At 38.6% G+C, this 16,475-nt stretch overlaps 1 long non-coding RNA gene across 1 annotated transcript in view; it reads right to left on the reverse strand.

The window, feature by feature from the left end:
* Nucleotides 1-2,188: 2,188 nt before the first annotated feature.
* LOC117424119 (uncharacterized) overlaps nt 2,189-16,475 on the reverse strand; it is a 46,903-nt gene continuing 32,616 nt past the window's right edge. The window contains exon 6 of the long non-coding RNA XR_009307774.1: nt 2,189-3,538. This is a non-coding gene — a long non-coding RNA (uncharacterized LOC117424119). The remainder of the gene's footprint in view (nt 3,539-16,475) is intronic.

Raw genomic sequence — 16,475 nt, forward strand, 5'->3', positions numbered from 1 at the left:
CCCACTTATATTGGCCCCTTAAGGAACAGTGACAAGTATAGCCACACTCAAACAAACACTGCTTACAAGTGGTATCTTTTGGTTGCCAAGAGGAGATATTGGGTTTTTCATACAAAGTATTTGTTGTGATTGGGGAAAGGGGGTTGGATGGTGCAACCTTAAATAGGTCTACCAAGTTTTTTTATTCTGGATACCCAATTCGGAGGTTGCAACAAACCCTACTAATAGTTACTTTTAACGGTTAACTGTATGCCAACTGTACTGTTGCCCCTTTAAGTGACCGGTGTTGCCAAAGGTTGATAAGAGCTTGGCAGATAATGGGTATGCACCTGACCACATTCAGATGTGTACCCTTTGCGTATTGCTAAACATTAAAAAAAATCAAAAAAAAAAAACTGTTTGTGAGTGACTATTATTGAGCTTGCTGGACAATTTACAAGGACCGGTGACCTTTCACATTATCTGTATAAATGTAGGGGCTGGCAGAGCTGGAACAGAATGAAGAAGGTGTTTCAGTGTCAGCACTCACCAGACAAACTCAGAGCAGCTCAAAGCCAATTAAGGGCAGATTTTTAGAAAAATGATAATAACTAGAACCACTCTAAATGATTGCAAATGCCACTGTAAGGGAACTGTAAAAAATTGATATTTAAGTTAAAGATGAAGTGACTAACTCTTTATTTATTTTTTGTTACTGTTTTAATGATAATATTTTTATGTCATAATATTTGTATCCGGTTACAACCAATTTTTTTCATATATACCCAACACAACTAGTAGGGGCTCCAGCACAGGTTTATACAGAATAGGAACATATCCCAACTGCTAGGTCTTTAAAGAGTTAACACACACAACCACCTTGAAAGTACAAATACCCAAAGAGCAGAGTTTTAATTGCTTTAGAGTTTGATATTTTTAGGTGTCCCAATTTCTCATCAACTTTCCTAATTGATGTAATTTCTCAAAATAAAGCTTTAATTAGGCAGCTGTACACTGATGTACAAACTAAACAAACCTGCAACACAATAATGTACACACAAAAAGCACACTTTTCACTTTATATTTTAAAATCACATATACAGAAACAATGTTTCAGTAAACTGAAGTATCTTATGTAGGTATGTATTCACTGAAAAAGAAAACAAATAAAAAGATGAATACAAACCTAGATTGTGATTTTTTTTTTTTTTTTTACTGTATTTCAGTTGTACAGGTGAACTAAAGAGACACTTGAAATTAAGACAGGAAGCACAGTGAATATATAAAGAATGTTGGCACCAGGCCCAGAATAAATCAGATGAACTGTCAATGCAAAGCAGTGCAGTCACACTAATGTAACTGAACCATTGGTTATGTTCAGTGATTGAAGCGATTTCATCCATGCAAGCATAAACTTTAATTTAAGACTGTTATTGCTGGGATCTTCACTCCTCTACCAGAATACAAAGAGCAGTTAAGCTTTGTATTTCTGTACTTGTCGTATCTTTATCATTGCAAGCTCAAAGAACAATACACTTTTTTCAACAGTAGCTTCAATACTGTCTTAATCATTAAGATATAAAATCCATTACACACAAGACAGTTTCCATTAAAGTAACTTCAATTATTGAAATGCATTTCTCTCTATATAACTTTCCATTATATGCTGCAGCTACATTACTGTATTTGTATACTTCCAAAATGCCCACACTTTACATTTAGACGGGAAAAGCAGTTTTTAATTCATTAAAAGCCTTTACCTTCTAATCACAGATAATGCCCTCTGTGTTTTCCTCTCACAAAGTCCCCCTTGAGTTATCCAGCACACAGAAATCGCCTTGTTTCATGGATCAGAAGAAATTTAAAAATACTTTTTCAAATCCAATTTAAATCATCTTCCAAAAAAAGCAGCCCTTTGCTCCCAGGGCTGGGGAATTGCATCTATTTCATTAACATCATTTTAGTAATCAGTGGATTAAAAAAAAAAAAAAAAAAAAACCAACACACAGGCACAGCTTCAAGATCTTTATTTCTCACCCTTGCCTGAGAAAGAACCCCCCTGAGGTAGGAAAAAGCCTGAAGCAAGCTTCATTATAGATCGAGGTAAATACTTTATTTTAAGCTCCAGTTTTACTGCTGCAGTAGCATCCTTTGAATCCATTGCAGTATAAAAAAAAAAAAAAAAAAAAAAAATGTTGTATGTGTTCCTAATTATATCATGGAAATGGATTTCTTATCAATTCATTAACGTAGTATCCAATCATCTTAGCATGTCAATACATCCTGTATAAAATACGGCTCTCCCTTACGCTAGTAGATCCAAAGGCACAGGGAATGTGGGAGGGGAGGTGGAAAGAAGAAAAAAAAAGCTCTGTGTAATTAATATTCATACTGCAGTCCAGTGCTGGCTGAGTGAAACTTTCACCCCATTCATTCTATTTCATATCAACTCTAATATCTATAAATCCTGCTGCCGAATATATCAAACTGCACAAGGAATCCTAAAAGGGCATTCACTCTGTTTTGCAGCAATATAGATGAACACAGCTGCCTGCACTACAGCTAGGTACCAAAAAACTGCAGCACATGGCAGAATGGTAATTAAAGTAATAGCTTCAGCCTCGGAAAAAGGGGATCAGTGATTCTTATAAATAGTGCAGCCGGGGAAGGCTTTTTTTTTTTGGTCGTCAGAAGAACATTAGTGTCACCAAGGTTATTTAGCATCATAGTACCCTAAATGCCCTTGGATAGTATGAATGAAAGCAGTGCAGGCAATTCTGGTATGTGCAGATAGGAACATGTGTCTATTATTGTAGTGCCCAGTATGTTGATTTTTATCATTCTTTTATTGCTCTTTCATTGTACTGCAATAGCTGATTCCATGCAGTACATTAGAGCCTTTACAGTATTCTAGTGCTGATGAATTGTGTGACTAACAATATGAAACACAAGTACAAGATTGATTTGTATGGTTTTAATATATATATTACAGGTATTCTTTATTTTTTATAAAGTAAGTCTATTCAAATGTTCTGTTTTTTTTTTATTATTTCTAATATATTCGCTTGTAACAAAATGATCTGTCAACCATTCACTCTGCAACAACTCAGACTATAGTAGTCTCTGTGTCTACACCAGCATACATTCATGTACTGTGGTTATTTAAATAGAGCCTCTGTCTTCAACACAAAGTATGGCAGCCAAGATAAAACTAAATACAACCCCTTCTCTACCCATTTTCGGCACAACCAACTTTGGCGATCCCCGGTGATGGTAGATTTAACAGCAAACTCGCAGTTCAAGGCATTTAATAGAAATTTAAAATGAGCAGAAACATATTACAAGCATTATACAATACAGTGTTGTGTAGAGACGGCAAGATCTAAGGGATCACCACGATCTTCTTCTCGAGTTTCTGTGCTGGGAAGATGTAGCGCCACATGACATCATCAAGCTCTTTCAGCACCAGCTGGGCGTGGAGCATGGTGACATCATCGCGGTCGTGCTGCACCACATGCTTGAGGACATGGTACAGATCCCGCAGCACGTCACTGAGCACCTGGAAACAACAAAAACAAAAAGCAGTCATGTTCCTTCAAAAATAGTGTTGTTTAATGCCTATGTATTAAAACAACATTTAACTCATTTTAGGGCACAAAGCTACGACTTTAGTATTTTATATTTATTTTTTTGCTTTTATATTTTTATCCATTGCTCAATCTGTGCCTGCCATCTTGCTTGCAGGCCTGTGTTGCTTTGCCATGTGTCTTTGGCACCTGGTTCATGAGAAATCATGTGATTCTGTGACCTTTCAACACTATTGACACCATCTGCTTTATAGTACAGTAAATAGAAGCACGATGGCAGTTGGTTACACAGAACAGTAAGAAAACATGATCAATAATTAAATATATAGTAACATACAAAAAAAAGCTATTTTTGCAAAATCTATAAGGGAAGCAGTAACACCGTTTAAACTTTGTGCTTGCTTTGTCCTTTAGTTACAGACATGGCTATCAGCAGCCAGATGGAGTCAAACAGAACTGTATCTGCAACTTGTGAAAGGTCATCATTATAGTCAATGCTAAAAGCTATTAATAAAACAGGTATTTTTGTTTTTATTAATAACCCATATAATCAACACTTGCTAATACTTAATATACTATACTGTTCAATATCCTTTTTTAATATATATGTTATGTATGATTGTCTGTTGTTGTTTCCACTTTATTTATTTGATGTGCTTGCTAACTATTTCAGCAAAACATTGCCCTAAAGGAAGTGAGGGAGGGAAGTGTTGTATGCCGTTTTTGCCGGAATAGTTAGTAAGCATAGCAAAAAATGACCTAAGCAAACACAACAATAGGTAAATCATACAGAAAAGACATAATAGGATATTAAATCAGGTAATAAATTACATATCAGGACTATGCAGATGATATAAAGTATCCTTTTAATTCGCTGAAGGAATTCAAAACCAGCTTACCAGAAGTGCCCTTCATTTTTATAGTTTTTTTATACACCCATTTAGTTGGCAACCTGATCCCTATACCAATCCCTGTTCGACATCAAAAGGATGGCAAAGCCTCCACTCAACAATCAGCTGTTTTTTCAAAGGCTATATGAAACATAGGAGCACCTGATTAAAAGGCAAAACCAGTTTCTCAACACCAGCTATTACCTTACCTACAAAAAAAAACAAAGGGAAGAGATTATCACTAAATTACCTGAAAAGCCCAGGGGGGAAAAAACTTCTATCAGTTCTATCAGGCTTTCAAACAAGTGACACATGGATATCTATGTTTCTTTCCTTATGGTACGACTAATATAAAATCTCCAGGACTATTTCAAGTGGTGTCAAACTAGCCCCAGGTGGACATTAGTGAAATCCACAGTGAAATCCAAATCAAGACAGACAGAGGCTCAGGGCTCAATTACAGACAGAGTTGAGGTGCGCTTGCTTAAAATGAAATGTATTTCTCATGTTCAGTAAGATAATTGAGATCCTTTCAACGCACAGACCCACATGATTACTAGGATTTGGAAACAGCTGACAGGCCTAAGTAATGTTTGAAGGCAGAGATGAAAGTGAGGAGAAGTAAAAAAAAAAAAAAAAAAAGGTCAGAAGTGGCTGGAATTTGGGATCCACGGCTGTGTTGGATTTTTTCCTCAGGAACCCAAATTGAATGAAATTAAGATTCAGATTACACCTGAAATTAGAATGTATACCAAATAATAATGAACTGCTGGTTTCACAAACCCAGAGATGCCAATACTTGAGAGTGAACAAAACAGCACCTGCCAAGCAAAATGTTGTCAGGACTGTAAAATAGGGTGTGTGAAACTTGATGCAAGTATCCAGACAAATACAAAATATATATTTAGTTTCAAGTGAAATCTATTTTTTCTTACCTGTGTACAGAATGTCTTTTCTTTTAATGTTCTTGCTCCTTTGGATCTCAAATGCAAGTTGTTTACATCAGAAAGTCACTCCCTTTTAATCGTTAAAGGTCAAAAAAGAACTATGTACACTTTCAATCGTTCTTGTTAATTCTATTTTTGCAGCACCTTCCATTCCCTCACGTTTTTTGAGCTTTAATGATAATAATAATAATAATAATAATAATAATAATAATAATAATAATAATACACCTAAACATTGAACCTACAAATGAAGCCACACTTTCAGTGCAGCACACACAAGGCAAGAGCTCTTAAACTCAAGCTAATCATCCACTTGTTTGGGCTTATTTGCAATACTAAGCATTTAATATCGTAAATGTTTATTTTAAACACAAAGTTGACATGTTCTGCTTCATTTTATGTTACCATGGGAAAAAAAAAAGAAAATATAGTGCTAATAAAAACAAACACTAATTGTTTATGTTATCTAAGTTTAATAAAAAAAAAAAAGTTTAAAATGACCTCTTGATTTTTCACTCTGTCTTCTGGGAATCAAATGTCTGGCAACTTCTTGTTTTTCAAAAGATGCTTGTTTACATGGCGTGTATTTTATAATTCGCTGGATCACCATGTTTGTCTCACAAAGAAAATGCAGACGACAGGCTGTAGTTACTGCAACGAGTATTTATTATGTCTATCTTTTATGCAGAGAATATGGCTTTCCAACACTCATCATCCATAACTGGTACACAGGTACACATGCGGACCAATAAAAAAAATGCAGACTTAGTTATTGTTGTATGAGACGCAAGCGTACTGTCAGCATATTGTTAACAGGAAAGCATTTATAATAAAGACAGAGACGGTGCTCACGGTTTGAAGGTGAGTTATACATGCCTAATTTATGGATTATTCCAGGAGAGTGGGGGTTTACAGGCTTTGTCAACAATGTCTGCAATCAAACCCCACCCCTGCCACTTGCTCGCTGCACAAGTGAAACAAAAAATAAATATATATGCAGTATTGCCAACTCTCACGAACTCATCGCGAGACACGCGATTTCTAAGTTAAATTAAGACCTGCTCGCAATCTTGCGACAAATGTGTTAATAGCTTAAAAAAAAAAAAAAAAAAATCAACAGGACTTTTTCATCTCTGTGAAGGTTACAAAATAAATAAAAATAAAAAGGACAGTTTCCGGACATTAACCAAACATATTACATTGCGTTGCCAAAAAGTAGCACCAATAATGGCAAGCAAATCGGATTTCAAAAGTATAATACTTTCAAAAAACCGCTCCACTGCTAATGTCTTCACATGCAATCCTTTTTGAATGTTTTGAATCAGTGTAGGCAATGCATGCGCAGAGTTTCTCAAAAACAGTTGTTGAACAGTAGGCTGTGATAACACAGTGAGCATATGATTGAGAATCACAATAAGCTAGTTATCTTTTTCCTAAAGTTTAAGGTATCACACTCTGCTCTGTCTTTCTCTAAAGTTAACTGTCTGCTTTGTCCCTGTATGATATCCATTGGATTAACGAATCATGGTCCGTATTTGTACGCATTTGTTTCAAAACATGTTTTAATTATGGTTGTCCTGCGGACGCCTTGTTTACATCCCTGCTGATAGCACCTTGTCTGACTAGTGTCTTAATCCTTATCAAGGACATTGAATTCACACTGAAAAACACAATCTGAGACTCAGTTATGATGGGCAATGTCACTTTTCCGTTAGCAACACAGAAAGCCTCCTTGGAAGGACATAAACACACACACACAAAAAATGTTACACCACTTTTGTGAAATCCTTTTATATTTTGGGTGTCAAAGCACAGAGCAGCTGTTTTAAACAAACCTCCTTGATCTTTGTTAAAGTGATTACTTTGCATTGAAACACCTGTGTCTGTTCAAGTGATTATTCTTCCTGAAGTAATTACTGGTGGTCTTACTGAAACAGCAATACTATGAAACCGATATATACCTGTACAAGAGATCAGGACTGCCCTATAATCATCACAATGATGGGCTGGGGGTTCTCTTAGGGGAGATCGGATCAAAGAAAACAAATATATGAAGAGCTTGTAGCTGAGAAGTCCATTAATGATTGTTGCTGAAAGGATTGTTAAATAGCTGAGATGTGTAACTAGCCTTCACCACATGAGTGAAATAATATTGCATGCAAACAACATTCCTTGTGTGATCTTCTGGGATTCTATGAATTTCTTAATGCGGAACAGTGGAGAAAAAGATGCATTTTCTATTTGATTAATTTTGTTTTTCACTCAGTGAGGAAAATACCCCCAAAAAATGCTGCAAAAGTGTTTTTTTTTTTTTTTTTGGGGGGGGGGGGGGGGGGGGGGGGATGGAGCTTAGGGAAGGACCAGAAATGACAGCACACAGGAGCCTGAAGTGATGTTTAGTCCTGGAGCCCTGTACCAACAATGGTATCTGGGCAGGGTTTTATTTTAACACACAATGAAAATAAACAGTCCAGTATTGCAGAAAACAAACAAGAAAACCACCTGGAATACCAGCAATGGTAAACTCAGGTTTCAAATAAAAAGAGTAAACAAAAACATCGCGGTTACAAAAACAACAACAAAGGAAGCACTGGGTTTCTCCGTGCTACTGCAGTGGGTTTCCTCTCACCGCCTCTTGGCTCCCTTCCAAGGAATAATGACTCATCCTGGGTTTTTTCCCCACCGCGGTAATCCTCCAAGGTTTTCCAAAGTTTCAGGTTTGTGTGAATTACAGCAGGTTGGTAGAAGCAAAACAACAAAGCACAGCGCGTCTCTTCCGTGTTTTCAGTTCAGGACAGGGAGACCGAATGGCAAAACCATACTGCTTAAATACTGCCAAGTCCCACCCCTGCAATCAGCATGCTGCCCCACGTCAGCCAATCGACGAGCACAGTACAGCTGATTGCAATGATGGGATTCAGCAGACCCGGAACTTCCTGTCTGGCCAGAGTTCAGCCTCCTGACCCAATCACGGTCAACCCTACACAGCGCTGCCTTTCAATCCTGTCACAGTAATAAAATCAATACATTCATCAACACCAGTCTACTAAAAATCAGTAATAAGTTTAGCATTAAACTTAATCACATAAAAGCACAGATTTATTTATTGGTGTATTTATTTCTTTATTTAATCAGATTGTGGGAAAGTTAGCATTCCTGGTGATCTTTAATCTCCTTGTTTCAGTGCCAATTTGGTAAACCAGAATATTTTACAGACTACTTGTGCTCAAAAACAGGTTATGCCACAGATTCAATACTTTTCTCTGCTCCCATTTAATGTTCAACTGTAGTTTAATCCAAAATACGGATTGCAGAGACTCAGTCACTCAAAACTGCTGCGCTGAAGTTTTAAACTGATCAGTTCCAGTTTCTCACACTTAACTCATGCTCTACAGTAAGTCTATGAAACATAAATTCATAGAGAATCAAATTACACACTGCCGGAGATCAGGCCGAGTCCTTGATTTGGTGTATGCAAAGTACTCAATCAAATTAAAAGGCAAACTCATGAGCTGCAAGGTTACATAGAACTGTTTTTCCATTCCAGCATATTTTCTGACCGTGTTGTCATTGTGTGGCTCACACAGTAAACAGGGAGTCTCATTTGCCCTTTACTTGCACGTACAACCAGTTCACACTTCACAGATGTGCCAAGGAAAACAAGAAATGTCTATAACATACAGAACAAAATTAGAGCCATCGGTATCATGAAAATGGAAGAATGATAGAACACATCACAACAACAACAAAAAAAAATGTGGAAGATACATATGGACTATTCAATTTGCAGTGCCTGGTTCCCAAGGGAATATTTACACAAGGCCAGCATTACAAAATGCAAGCCGGAAGCGATGAGTAATGATTCCCGAGGCTACCAAGTGATGCTGCTCCATTATTTCATTCATGCAACACTTTGGATATTAAAGTTTGCGGTTCCTTCTATCTGTGCCGTTTTAGAAAGGGCAGATTTTGTGAGATCAGATTGTCGAAGGCAATGCTGCTGCATTTATGGAACTTTATCAAGAACCATGGCACACAGACTGCATGCATGGTTAATTCAGTTGTGATGTTTCATTTGGGACTGCAGTAGAACTGCATAGCTATAATAACACTTTTACCAACTGGATGGTTGAGGGTACTGTATATTTACATGGTTTGGGTTGGATTTGTCTGTCTGTGCTCAGATTGGCTGAAATGACCTTGAACGTTAAATAAATCCATACACCCACAGATTCTGACACTCTCAATAACTTGTTCTGTAGAATGTCCTGTGCAAGTTTCATCACACGAGGACAAGCAGTTCTCCAGATACACGTAGAGTGCAGAGAATGGCTGGTACAAACACACCCATGTGTAAAGCAGCCTGGTGTCTGCCCCACATTCTGTAGTTCTGACTGGCACCAGGACAAGCAGCTTAAAAGTTCAAATCAATAGAAATAACATTTTCAAACGATCTTGCAAAGAATGCCAAGGAAATGTTAAAAAGCACTGATGAAAATCTAAGGTAAAAGTATAATAAACTAAGTGAAGTTAGCAAGTTAGAGTTTCATTATATATATATATATATATATATATATATATATATATAGTTGAGGGGTACGGGCCCTGCAAGTGTAAAAATGTGTTTTGTGGCAGGGACAGAGTGATAAGCCTCCCTGCCTAGCTAATTGTTTTTGTTTAATTTAATTGTTTAATTTATTTAATTGTATTATTGTTTGATGTCATTATTATTTGTTAATTGTTTTGGCAGTTGGTCTTGTTATTGTAAATCGAGACAAGCTACCAGCTATAAAAGGAGAGCAGCCATGCTGCTCAAGGCTGCTGTTGTGTGAAGAGCCCGACTGTGTGTTGTATTCATTGAAAAGGGTATTGTGTTTAAAGGTTAAACCAACGTTTGGTGTATGTGCATTTGTGTAAGTGTGTGGCAAAGTGGTGAATACGTGCAGGTGAGTGCAGAGCGGATTAATCACACAGACAATGTTGTACAGGTGCAAGGGTGTTTATTTAAATCAAGATTAAATGTCCAGAGCCTTGAGGCAAACCTGCAAACAATAATAGTGTTGGAAGTGGTACAGCGGCGTGTATCACTTCTGATTATAATCCCACGGGTTTGACCCGTAACCCAAAGTCCGGTTCTTTCACCCACACAAAACACAAAACACAGACACAATTCCGACAGTGCGTGATTTTAGTGCTAGTGGTGCAAAAAGACAGTTCCTGTAGTGGAAAGGTGAGTGTTGATGTCCGGGTTTTTCGCTGGCCTGCGGCTGCAGCTCCGGATCGTGCTCAGTATTCTTGGTGAGAAACGACACACAAGACAAACAGTGTAAATACACAGACAAGCAAAACACTCACGGTTTTTAGTACACACAAGACGGGATCCTTCTAGGTTATTTGGTTTAACCATATGCAAAGGAACAGATCACGTACGCTACCCCCCTATTTATATCCTCGCTCATGACCCCTAAGTTAACGAGCGCATCCGCTCCTCCAATCCTCAGATGCCACACCGTTTACCGTCTGGGTCATTGAGTTTGGATACCGTAGCTCCGTTCCTCTCCTAAATGACCGACTTCCACCTACACTACGGAATAAATTGTCGTGCCATTTAATTAAGGATACTCTGTTCCTCTTGCACCGTGCCCTCACAGGTCGAGAGGGAGATCTAACACCAAGAATCATTCGATCTCTGTCACAAAGTGTTTATATGTTTTGTATGTCAGGTAAACAGCTTAGCTGTCCTGCATGTTAGTCAGGGACCTGCATGCGTTTAGTAAGTGCTCAGAAGAGCTAGGTGTTCTTTTTGTTTTGTTTGATTTATGTATTGTAGTAAAAGTGCGCAAAGAAAGCACTGAAAATTCAAAGTCACTGGGTCATGTTATATATATATATATATATATATATATATATATATATGCTTGTTTTATTATTATTTGTTTATTTAGCAGATGCCTTTATCCAAGGCGACTTACAGAGACTAGGGTGTGTGAACTATGCATCAGCTGCAGAGTCACTTACAATTACATCTCACCCGAAAGACAGAGCACAAGGAGGTTAAGTGACTTGCTCAGGGTCACACAATGAGTCAGTGGCTGAGGTGGGATTTGAACCTGGGACCTCCTGGTTACAAGGATGATTCTTTAACCACTGGACCACAGTTGTTTTATTCTAGTTAAGTGCTGCATTAATCACTTCTGCCCGATTTGCATGTGCACTTTTGTTCTGTCTCCACATTTTTACAGACCCATTATACTTAAAATCAATAGTTAACTGCAGAACAGAAAGACACTTCCTAACAACTGAAGCCATCAAAACAAGTATGTGACTTGTCCCATTATTGCATGAGGAGTTCAGGATAATTACCCCTATTTAAAATGCTGCTGGGATGAATATGGAATGTTCATGTTCCAATAGTCTTTCAAAATTTAAACAAATATCCAGATATTCTGAATATTTTAAATCATCTGGAAAACAAAAGTATAATTTGTACCATTACAAAAACCACACTGGCACCCCATCAAATGACCCCTAATTGAAAGAAAAGCAACCCTGTTCTGTACAGTAGGACATGCGTTATTTATGTTAGACATCATTTATGCATTGGTTTCCTTCGCATAATATTTTTCATGAAAGTCTTTTATAAATCCTGTCCCTTTTGCCACAGAATACATTACCACAACTTTTTATTTATTTTACAAAGGGTGTGAAAATCAAGTTCTCCATAAAAACTCCATAACTGCCCAGTCCCTGACCACATTCCGGCGCCTCTTTAAGACTCACCTCTTCAAACAGCACCTGTAGAACTCCTCTGTTTGTATCCTGGGACACTATCACCCTTCATGTAAATGTGCTTTATTTTGCTCTTATCTGCCCCCTATTTTACTGCATTTAATCCTGTACTTCAGAATACTGTAATCTGCCAAGTATTTAACCTGTAGTACTTTGTATTTAATCATATCCTGATGTAACTATCACTATTATCTGCTGTATTATTGTATTGTGGTTTGTCACACTTGTACTTTGCTTGAACTAAAGTTATTGTATTTCTTGCTCTTATTGTATTACTTGTATTGTAACACTTGAAATGTATTTGCTTACGATTGTAAGTCGCCCTGGATAAGGGCGTCTGCTGAGAAATAAATAATAATAATAATAATAATAATAATAATAATAATAATAAAAAAGAAAAAAAAACAGCTAAAAAGTTGATTTAGTTAGTTATACATTCATGCTGGCTAACTTGGAATAACTCCAATTTGTAAGATGTGATTAGTCACTTAAAATTAAGGAAAGTAAAGCCAAGGAACACCTCGTTCAAAGGGAGTGAGATTGTGGTTGTTTTATAGTGTGACGCATTTTATGATACATGAGAAAGTACACCAGCACCATCAATCTCAACCACATTAAAGCAATACAATATCTAACCATGACTGCTGGTAAATAAACAAACTATAAAGTGGTTCACTTTTTTGTAATTTAGTAACAGAGTAGTTGATTTGATCAACATATACTCTGCTGGGATAAACCACAGCTGGGTTTTTACAGGACTCAGAAATTATTGAGTCAACCACTTATTTTGGGGGTAGCCCCAGACAGCTGGATTATGCAATTCAAGGTTATACCCTAGTTATGTAAAATGCTGCTTATCCTAGCCAGGAGAGATTGATCAAATCAACTTTTATGTCTAGTCGGCAAACATAGTGGTTACGTCTTCCAGCACTTAATGAATATATTTGCGTTACTACAGCAAAACCATCACCCATATTACCTCCAAATCTGAAGTTATGGGTACTTTTTTTCTATGACTGTTGCAGGCAAAATAAAATAGATGTCAAGGACAACCTCTACCAATGGAGCCTCTCACCCACCAAAGAGACACCTAATCATCACCACTGTTACATCTGCAATCCTATAGTAAGACTAGATGGTTTACGGATGAGGTGGGGTGAGTGATACATGGGGTTCAGTGGAAGCTTAATGTTATCGATAAGCACAACATTTGTAAATCATTCATAAAGCCTTAACTGCAAGGTGGAATACATTCCAGATCTGCTGAATTCCATCTGAAATTACTGTACATAGTAAAGTGCTTAGAACAAACTAGTTAACTACTGTAATGGTTTCCTGTGCTGTACCTAACAATCATGATTGCTTTGATATTATTATTCAAATATCCTCCATATGGTAGAAATGTGTCTCAAACAATGTATGTGAATAACACATTGTAATGCAATAGAGATTTGTCAGGATAGGAAAGTAACAAGACACTTAAGTAATTGGGTCATCTGATGCAATCACTTGTTTGAAAGTAGCATACTTTGTGGAGTTTCACAATTTTAGGTTCGATCAAAAGTGTTTGTCTTAAACTTCTAATGTGGGGTTTCCTGCAAAAGTAACATTGCCTCACTGTACCTTGAATGAATTGCTTCCTGTCAACAAAATTGTTCAATGATTCCCAGATGTATCTGTGTCACTGTGACTAACAATGACTACACTACTTTACCATCGGTTGTTCCTTTATCTTTATTTTCTGAGACAGTTTTCAAGATACATCAATGGCTTTCTTTATTGCATTACCAGTGTGTCATTCCCTTGTAGATTAATCTGTCCATGACATAATCCTTACATAGTTAGGATTTACTTTGCAGTATGTGAGGTACACAGGTCTCCAATATAACTATGAACAAAATGCATAATGTAAACATACTCCCGGTATCGTAGCTGGAGATCAGAAAAGCAAATACCACTTTTTTTTTTAGAAAATTGACAATTACGTGACGTGACATGAAAGCCTTAAACAAGTTGCTTCCCTACTGACTGCCATGCTTTGCATCCCGAAACATGCTTTGACCAGAAGAGGTGAAATGACCTGAGAAGTGATGTAAAACGAAAATACATGTTTGATAAAATTGCACAAACTGGCATTGCAAATAGGGTTTATGAAATTATTTTGCTTGATTAAAACACTTTAAATCGTGTTTCCTGGTTGGTTTAAATTAAATGCAGTGGCGTGTGTGGGGGGCAATCCTTCCTTCTAAGTTTTTCTCGTTTAGTTTTTGGCAGCCAAACATGTGAAAATGTGAAAGCAAGCATGATGCACTGCACAGTTGAAAATCTCTAGATCCTGGGAACCACTCTGAGATCTCCACCCAAGTGTGTTTAGTGTGAGCACCCCACCTCCATGCAAACAAACTCACCATTCAGAACCTGTTCTCTCTTGCCCTCCCCTCCTTCCATGAGTCACTTTCACACCTATTGCTGTTAAATATTAGAAACCCCACCTGTGACCAGGTTCCGGACAACATTATGCTTTTTCTTTCATGACTTTTGGGGGAGTGGGTGATTCACTCTAACAATATTATTCAGTTTAATGAGAAATTCAAAAATCACCTCTGTTCCTCAATGGAACAAAACAAATATTTGAAAGTCTGTTTTAATGTAGCTAAATATTTACATACAATATTAAAAGCAGCGTATGACAAAGATAGAAAGAATCTCAGCAGTAAATCTCCCTCCCAACCAGAAAGAGCGCTGTGTAAGGTGGCAGTATGCTTCCCCGTAGACTGATCGACTCGACGGTAGGCAGAAACCGGAAGTCGTCCATCTTGGCGGAAGCGCGTAGCTGCACGTACACGAAACAAATCCCTTGCAATCGGCTAAGGGGCAGGCAGCGACTGGAGAAACCAGGACGGCAAGCTGATTGCAGGGAGGAGTTGAGTAGTACAAAGGGGACGCAAATAAGCGAGTACGACCCCTTGACTGAGATGTAATTGCCCTCAAGAAAACTCTCAGCCCACCCCACTTCCCTCTCCGCTGCCTGCAACACTAGCGTCTCCATCCACCAGACCCAGGACAGCGAGGTCCAAGGCCGAGGCCCCTTCACCAACAAGCACCCTTCACCCATGGACCAACACCTCTCATCACCCAATGGGTGACCTCGCTCCACAACAATGGAGGCCGAGGTCAACCCCGAGCTGGGTAAGATCAGGGGCCACCTCCTCGCTGCCAGCTTGGCAGCGGGACATACAGGCTCCATGGGTGCCCTTTGCCCTGACGTGTTACCGGTGCCATGAGGTCGACCACCTTGCTCCGAATTGCCCAGCGGCCATGGAGTGTGGTGCAGCCTCTCATTACTTTTCACCAGCACCAGGTAAGTCCAGGGGTAATGATTGGGAGGGACCATGTATTGTAGATGTATGGGTTTGTAATGTGAGCATCCACGCATTAGTGGAGCAAACAAAAAAATCCAAAAAAGTAAAATACGTGATAATGTTACGAGGCCGCTTGGAATTGGTCGGTCGTTTGGCCCAAGAGAACTTTAAACTAGCTCAGCATCGTCAAGAGCAGCAGTACAACAAACAAGCACGGATTCTGACTTCTTGACCAGGAGATAAGATACTGTTGCTACTTTCTAAATCAAAATCTAAGTTGTATGCCAAGTGGCAGGGAGCATATGAGGTGATACGGGGAATTGGTAATGGCAATCATAAAATTAGACAACCCTATCGCCGAAACAAAACCCAAATTTACCATATTAATTTACTAAAACCCTGGAAAGAAAGGGAGGCCCTGTTTATAGCTAATGGCGGTATAGAAGAGGACTTTGGACCCACTGTCGATCCACACCGTAGGGATCCTGTAAGCAAGGAGGTGGGGGATATGCTCGAGCTTGGAGTCATTGAGCCTTCCCGGAGCGAGTGGTGCAATCCGATTGTGATGGTGCCCAGGAAGGACTGCTTCATTCGGTTCTGCGTGGACTTTAGAAAGGTCAATGCCATCTCCAAGTTTGATGCATATCCCATGCCCCGAGTGGATGAGCTCCTCGACCGACTGGGAAAGGTGCAGTTAACTTCGACCTTGGCCCTGATAAAGGGATACTGGCAAATTCCACTCACTCAGAGTTCGCAAGAGAAAACTGCTTTCTCTACCCCTGACGGCTTGTTCCATTTCCTGACCACACCCTTTGGATTGCATGGAGCCCCAGCCACCTTTCAGAGACTGATGGACCAGATCCTGGCTCTCCATCATCAGGATGCAGCCGCATACATTGACCATGTGGTGATTTTTAGCTC

Source organism: Acipenser ruthenus, chromosome 19 (assembly GCF_902713425.1).
Source record: "Acipenser ruthenus chromosome 19, fAciRut3.2 maternal haplotype, whole genome shotgun sequence".
Lineage (NCBI taxonomy): Eukaryota > Metazoa > Chordata > Actinopteri > Acipenseriformes > Acipenseridae > Acipenser > Acipenser ruthenus.